We start from the raw sequence: 7,652 nt of genomic DNA on the forward strand, positions 1-7,652 counted from the left end.
CTCCAAAACCGCTCCTTTGGTTCATCAACCCTTGAGCTCAACAATTGCCTCTCTCACAACTGCCTTTTGTCCATCAAGGTGTTGCTCACCTGGCTTCAACTTGGACACTATCACGTTGTCCTCCAACAGACCATAAGTGCCCAATCCACATCCACACTTGGTCTTCTCTCACGCTGCCCTCCAACAGTCCAACAAGAGACCAAGTCCATGCTGTAGCATCTGCACCTAGTTAGAACATCCCCACACTTAGGAGACCCTTACACATGGCTGCCCACAGACTCCACCAATCCAACCTTTGCTTCTGCAATAGAGGAGCTATTGCACAAATCTGGGCATCAACAACATGTCCTCTCCTAGGGCACCATCATCTCATCAACCAAGGGAACATCAGCAACACTCCTTGCTGCTGTCCTCTTGCCTTCCAATCTGATGTGCACGCTGTCACCTTGGCTGCTTGGTAAGCCTCCCAACAATCCACGTGGGCTCCTCCAAACAACTCCTAAGGCCTCCTACAAGCAACCCATCAAACTGATCCAAGCTGCTTCCTAATCACTGTGGAAACTGTCACTGGTTTAGGGCATCTAACCATGAGGTCTGCCCCTCCTCTTTGACTTCCACAGGCTGCCCTATAAATGATCCAAACACTGGTCAAGACTATGACCCATCACAAGATAATGCTGCTCCAGGTCTGTTGTTTTCTTGCTGTTGTAGCTGTGACTGGTTAGGGCATCAAGGCATGCTGCACCAGCCCTTAACCATCCACAAAAACAGCTCTTAATCTCTGCGGCCCTACTAAGGAAGAGTCCTCCACATACGTGTTGCTATTCTGGGCACAAATCTGGCCCAAAACCTCTCCACACTGTCCCTGTTTTGAAGTGGTTAGGCTTGTGGCCTACCACAATCCCACGCTGTCACCTACAGCCCACTCAAAACAGACTTCCCTTACCTTTTCGCTGCCCCAAACAGACCTGCGTTCACCCTTCTTCAACTCAGCCTCCAAGCTCAGCTCCTCGGCCCTCTAACAAGCTCGGTTAGCCCTGAAACAAACCTTAACTCCCTCGCTGCCCTAGCCTTCTTGCTGCGGCTTCCACAAAGTTACCTCTCTCCCTTAGCCGAGTTCCTTGGGCTCCTTTGATGAGCTCTTGTGATGCACCAATGGATGTCTAAAATGCCTCACACTCACCCTCTATATATACTAATAAGAGGGACTTCATAAAACGTCATAATGAGGGGCTGCCAACTGTCATGAGCCTAAATCACCTTAGGCTGACCTACATACACACTTGCAAACCCATCATTAACCTTAAAAAATTCATAACTCCTCAACGACAACTCAGAATTAGATGATTCTCATTGCGTTAGAATCATCTCGCCGAGGGCTATCATCCTCATTCATCACATGTCAAAGACTCGTCACGGTTTTGGCCCAAACATCTATGGGTGCAAAACCCCAGGCTTGGGTTCCAAGCTCACAAGCATACTTGTGGTGCTTTGAGCTCCAACCCTCAAACACTAGGGCTTGGAGTAACTCCCAAGCTACACAAAAATCAACAGTAAGATGGCTAGAAATTAAAACTGGGAGTTGAAGAAATCAGTTACCATCAACAAGGAAATATTCATCAAGAATTATCATATTCGAAATTTAAATGACATTAAGACATTTCTACAAGAAGAGATTATAGAGAATAGATCGGATCAATTTAACAGAGTTGTTCTGGTCTGTGATTAAGTGCAATTGGATAAGCTATACGAGGTCTAACAATAGCTTTTGAGAAATAAAACCGTATCATACTAAAATATTAGTGATTTTGACCTCAGAAAATAGTATAAATTTGTTATCAGTTTATGCTTAAATTCCAAGTGTAGAGCTGAACAATTCTGCAGACATGTCATCATTCAGGTATCTTGTAGCATGCTAAAAATGATCAGTAACTAATGCAGTGGAATGTTTGAGTAACATGCATGGGAAGCAAAAAGGGCCAGAAAGACTTAATATTTCAAGGTACGCTCAATCTGTAGGGATCCATACCATTTTTTTCCAAGGCCAAACATAGAGACAGATTCATGTTAATAAAAGGGATGGAATTTAAGGTGGCTTGAAATTAAAACTGGGAGTTGAAGAAATCATTTACCACCAGCAGAGAAATATCCATCAATAGTTACTATTTTCAGAATTCGAATGACAGGAGGCATATCCTCTAGAAAAACATGCGGAGAATAGAACTGACTAGTTAACAAAGTTGTTCTGGCCAGTGATGAAGTGTAATTGGATAAGGTAGATCAGGTCTAACACTACACTTTAGCAATATAACAATGTAATCTTGAACCCAAAAAATTGTATAAATTTGTACAGCCTAACAATTCTATAGACATCTCATCATTCAAGTATTCTGTAGCATGTTAAAAGTGAATTTTAGGAAAATGGGACAAAAAGGAATCTCGACAAGCTCACAAGAAAGAGGCGTATGAGATGACAAAGACAATCAGTAACTAATGCAGTGGAATGTTTTGAGTAACAAGCAAAAAGGGCCACAAAGACTTAATATTTTAAGGTACGCTCAATCTCTAGGGATCCACAACATTTAGGAAATGACGTTTCTGCCAAGACCTAATACAGACACATATTCACGTTAAAGAAATATTCACGTTAAAGAAAAAAAGAGCTGGGAGTAGAAGAAATCATTTATCACCAACACATAATATCCATCAATAGTTACTATTTTCAGAATTCAGATGACATGAGGCATTTCCTCTAAAAAAGCTTGCAGAGAATATAACTGACTAGTTAACAGAATCGTTCTGGTCTGTGATGAAGTATAATTGGATAAGATAGATCAGTGTTAACACTGAATTTTTTGCGCTATATATGTTTCCTCCTAAATTTTTGTCACCTTGAACCCCCAAAAATTGTATAAATGTGTTAGCAATTTAAGCTTTTGAATTCCAGTGATAGAGCTTCATAATTCTGTAGGCACATCATGAGTCAGGTATCTTGTAGCTTGTTAAAAAAGGCTTTCAAGAAGAAAATTAAAACAGAGCAAGCTAAGGATCCGGGAATTCTGATAAGCTAACATCAAGAGGTGTACCTCTAGAGACTTGGCCGTTGCTGAAGATTGATATGAAACATCCAAGCATTGTGGTTTTCTCTTAATTTTTACAGATCCTAAATCTGGTTTTTCTCGAACTGTAGAACTATAATTTGAATTCTCTTTGAATTTTCTCAATCGGTATGCTGCAGCTTTGGAGACTCCCCATGTTCGTGTTATATCCTTCTTTGGCCTGCCAATTCTTGCTTTTCTTGACATACTCTTGGCCTTACAATTCCAGCTTTCCTCGTTGCATTCAAGTTGTTCAAATGGGGTTACAGCAATGAGATCTGATATCAATCGCTTCTTCAGTATCTTCCCTTTACCCTTCTGTCTTTTAGCACTGTGATTATTTTCCTTGGTCAGGATCCCATCATTTTCCCCCACAGTTGATACTTGGGTGTTCCAATCTTCCTTATGAACATCATCTACAATATATTATTTCCTGGTGTCTCATCTATGGATTTCTGCTTTTCCTTCTCTGCACTTGCCCGATGATTTTGGGCAGTACAGTCTTCCTTGTTAGCTGAAGATGTTGCTGAGCCCGCTTCCTGCGAGTCTTTGAAGGATCTTTTTGGCACCTTCAACCGCCACCTCTCCGGGCTTCTGGAGATATTGACATGCTCCAGCAGTGGCAATCTTCTCCCAGGTTTTATTGGTTGAGAGAACCAGCAATGCAGAGAAGGGTAACCTTTTTAACCAGAGTCTGGTTTCTAGGATCCAGAAATTGCACCAGATGGGCCACACTTCTGTCATCCTTGATGAATTCCCTCCTGTTGGTCTGCACAAAGAACAATGCAAAAAGTGTCGGAGCAGCCACCTCCTGAGATGTGCTTGGCTTCGCTTCCAACGTCTTCAGCAAAGGGGGAATACACCCTGCACCACCCAATGCTTTATTGGATTCATTGCTGAATGAAAGATTGGAGATAGCGAAAGAAGCAAGCTGCTGGACAGTCGAATGCCCCTTTTTCGGAACAAAGGCCAGTTGCTTCAGAAACCCTGAAGAAGAAATCAAGGCCTTACCAGTGTTAAGGGAAGCAGAGAGACTATTTACTGCTCTGATGAGGAGCTCCTGCGATTTGGGGGTAGTGGGTTCTTCTAAAAGCTGTATCAAGGAGCGACGCCCCTCAACTGAGCAGCGGTGGAAGACAATGCGGCAGCCCTGTCAGAAAGAATGAGTGGTTGTGTTCCCCGAACCCGCAGAAACAGGGGTAGAGCTACCGATCGGGAGAAAAAGGAAAGAGCTAATGAAAAACAGAAAACACGAAATGCACCAGCCGGGAATCGAACCCGGGTCTGTACCGTGGCAGGGTACTATTCTACCACTAGACCACTGGTGCGAATATGAAAATTGAATGTTTTCAAATAACTCTTCTCATTTCATACTCTTTTTTAATATATTTCCAAAATTCTAAAGCGAAAATGAAAAACATATTTTCAGCATTGAACTTAGCATAACCAAAACTGAAGAACGTCCAACGGTAGATTCAAACCGAAGATTTACCAATTTACCAAGGCATGCATTATGCTAACCTCCGTATAAAAGATTTAAAGAAATATTCAATAAGAGCTCCTGAAACTCTACCGAGGAGAGGTATCAGACATAAGGTCCATTTTTCATTCCGTTCCAGTTCCCATTCCTAACTTGTCACCAAATTGGTACCGATTGAATTCAAATTCTCATATTTGAAGTTGGCACTACAGTGCTATTGATCGCATCACTTTGAGTTAAAAAACAGTAAAAGCTGTATTACCAAAAACCGAACTAGGAAACCCATGTCTCATCTGGTTCCCATTTCCTTCTTGGCAATACATTAGCACAGTACTAATTAATTTTATATGTATAATATACCCTGAAATTCCATTTTCCTCTTTCTGATAGCACATGGTATGGGGGACTTACATAATTTTGGTTAACATTGACTATCGAGGCAGAGAAGCGTTTTGGTTCTTCTATTGCATATCGTGTTGCACGAGGATTAGTTTGGTCAAATTTAGTTGGTCACTATAGTCTATTCCCACCTCCAAAGGCACCATAGTCACTCTAATGGTTATGCAGTTCGAATTTTTATGTTTGAACTCTTGAACTCTGTGCTTCCTTCGTGTATAGAGCTTGTGTTTGGACCCAGTGGATTTGGAAATTCTTTGGAGGTTATATCTGATTCTTCATATGGGGAAGGAGGTCAGGTTGAATTTGTTATAGTGTTTCACAACCCTTTGCAGAGAATTGACGCTTTAGTTTTTCGCAGGTTTTATTGCTAATTGTGAAAAATGTGGTGATACAAGTTTTTTCTGGATTTGAACATCGAGGCAGTGAGAACCCTGGAAGGGTGAATTGTGCTGTTTCTTTTATTTTTATTTTTACTTTTCTTTGAAGTATTGGATATGGCATTGGCAACTTATTTTTAACATACTGAGTTTCCCAGGGATATGTTTCACACCAGTTTGACCTTCTCAAAAACCCAATTTGGTCTTTTGGTAAAGAAAGTGTAAGAGGTATTGAGTTCCATAACAAGTTTATTTAGCCAGCTACTGAAATTATAACAATACTAATGATAATGGAAGGATCATAACGATGTGTAAGAGGTTTCAAACTTTCAACTTCCAGCAAGTCTATTAATCAAGTTATTGGAATGACAGAAGTGAAGATAGTGGGATCCATATCAATGTGTAAGAGGCTTTAGTTTGGGTACTTTTATCAAGGATCATATGACACGTAAGTAGTTTCAGCAAGTCCATTGCTAAAATGACAAAACTAATGATAGCGGCACTTTTTTTTTAAGGATCTATATTGATGTGTAAGGGACTTCTAATTTTTGACACATTTTGTAATTACCATGATATAGATTGATGTCAAATGTGCTAACAAGTTTTTATTTGCTTTGATTATTTTTAATTTATTTATTTTTTAAATGATCTTGAGATGTGTAACTAGCTTAAGTCTCAAAGGTACCAGCATACTAGTGAGGATCCACATTCTCACGTGGTTCAAAAGGTCCCTCTCCCCTTGTTCTTCATTCTGAAACGCTGTAATGCTTTTTGTCATCTTAGGCAAGTAAAATATGTACAACCAAAACAAATTAAGGCATTCCTATTTTGTTATTGAGACATTTTTTGCAACATCCCACTACCTGGTTTCCAATCCCTGAGTTCCATAACAAGTTTATTTAGCCAGCTACTGAAATTATAACAATACTAATGATAATGGAAGGATCATAACGATGTGTAAGAGGTTTCAAACTTTCAACTTCCAGCAAGTCTATTAATCAAGTTATTGGAATGACAGAAGTGAAGATAGTGGGATCCATATCAATGTGTAAGAGGCTTTAGTTTGGGTACTTTTATCAAGGATCATATGACATGTAAGTAGTTTCAGCAAGTCCATTGCTAAAATGACAAAACTAATGATAGCGGCACTTTTTTTTTTAAGGATCTATATTGATGTGTAAGGGACTTCTAATTTTTGACACATTTTGTAATTACCATGATATAGATTGATGTCAAATGTGCTAACAAGTTTTTATTTGCTTTGATTATTTTTAATTTATTTATTTTTTCAATGATCTTGAGATGTGTAACTAGCTTAAGTCTCAAAGGTACCAGCATACTAGTGAGGATCCACATTCTCACGTGGTTCAAAAGGTCCCTCTCCCCTTGTTCTTCATTCTGAAACGCTGTAATGCTTTTTGTCATCTTAGGCAAGTAAAATATGTACAACCAAAACAAATTAAGGCATTCCTATTTTGTTATTGAGACATTTTTTGCAACATCCCACTACCTGGTTTCCAATCCCTGCTTTGTATCAGAGAGACTTTGCAGCAACTTCTTTGTCTGAAGCATCCAATCTCTGTATAGTAAGTGGTTGTTGCAAATTTATGCAATGATGGAAATGTGAAGGTGTAGATGCAGTTTTCTTTTATTGGTCAGACCCTTCTCAGTAAAGTTCGTTTCAACCTTTGGTTTTTGTATAAAAGAAAGAATTGGAAGGGGCTTGCAAATAAATTAGGCAGGGAACTAAGATTAAACAGTGCTCACAAATTCATTCATCGAACTCGGTTTTAGCTGTTTATGTTTATTGCCTTAGTATGAAAATAATATATTTTGTTTCTTTGCAGATTTTGCAACAGCAGCATCAATCTGATAGGGAGGCAGTTTTGTCTGATCTTGAGGAAAGCAAAAGAATTTTCTTGAAACAGCCGAGGCACCATCAGGGAAGATGAACAATTCAATCCCAAAATCCTCTTAATTTATACCTTAAAACTGGTAGTGGATCCAATTGTCGGCGTAGGCACAGTGGATGATGAACAATAGAGAGTCTACTCTTGCCGTGTTTTCGGAATTAGAACCATGAAAGAAACAGCATAGTCACTGCACTGGAGCTTTGAGGAATAAAATTAAATTAATACATTGTATAGTTTATTTCACTACAGGTAAAGAGGAATTCGAGACAATAAAACTTATGCAGTCGCCACTGACATTATGAACAAAATTGGTCCAAAAACTATGGACAGGAACAATATGAAGCATGCTTTTCAGTCATTTTGGAAATATAATCATCAAAAAACC

At 39.5% G+C, this 7,652-nt stretch overlaps 1 long non-coding RNA gene and 1 other non-coding gene across 2 annotated transcripts; both read right to left on the bottom strand.

Moving 5' to 3' along the window:
* Window positions 1-351: 351 nt before the first annotated feature.
* Window positions 352-3,205, bottom strand: LOC149204564 (uncharacterized). The gene is made up of 2 exons (XR_016251784.1): window positions 3,087-3,205; window positions 352-1,536 (listed from the first exon to the last, which is right to left on the bottom strand). It is a non-coding gene; the product is annotated as an uncharacterized LOC149204564 (long non-coding RNA).
* Window positions 3,206-4,355: 1,150 nt separating this feature from the next.
* TRNAG-GCC (transfer RNA glycine (anticodon GCC)) lies at window positions 4,356-4,426 on the bottom strand. The gene has a single exon. It is a non-coding gene; the product is annotated as a tRNA-Gly (tRNA).
* Window positions 4,427-7,652: the final 3,226 nt, after the last annotated feature.

This window comes from Pinus tabuliformis, chromosome 1_2, assembly GCF_031772625.1.
Source record: "Pinus tabuliformis cultivar Carrire ecotype Pingquan chromosome 1_2, CPIR1, whole genome shotgun sequence".
NCBI classification, from domain to species: Eukaryota; Viridiplantae; Streptophyta; class Pinopsida; order Pinales; family Pinaceae; genus Pinus; species Pinus tabuliformis.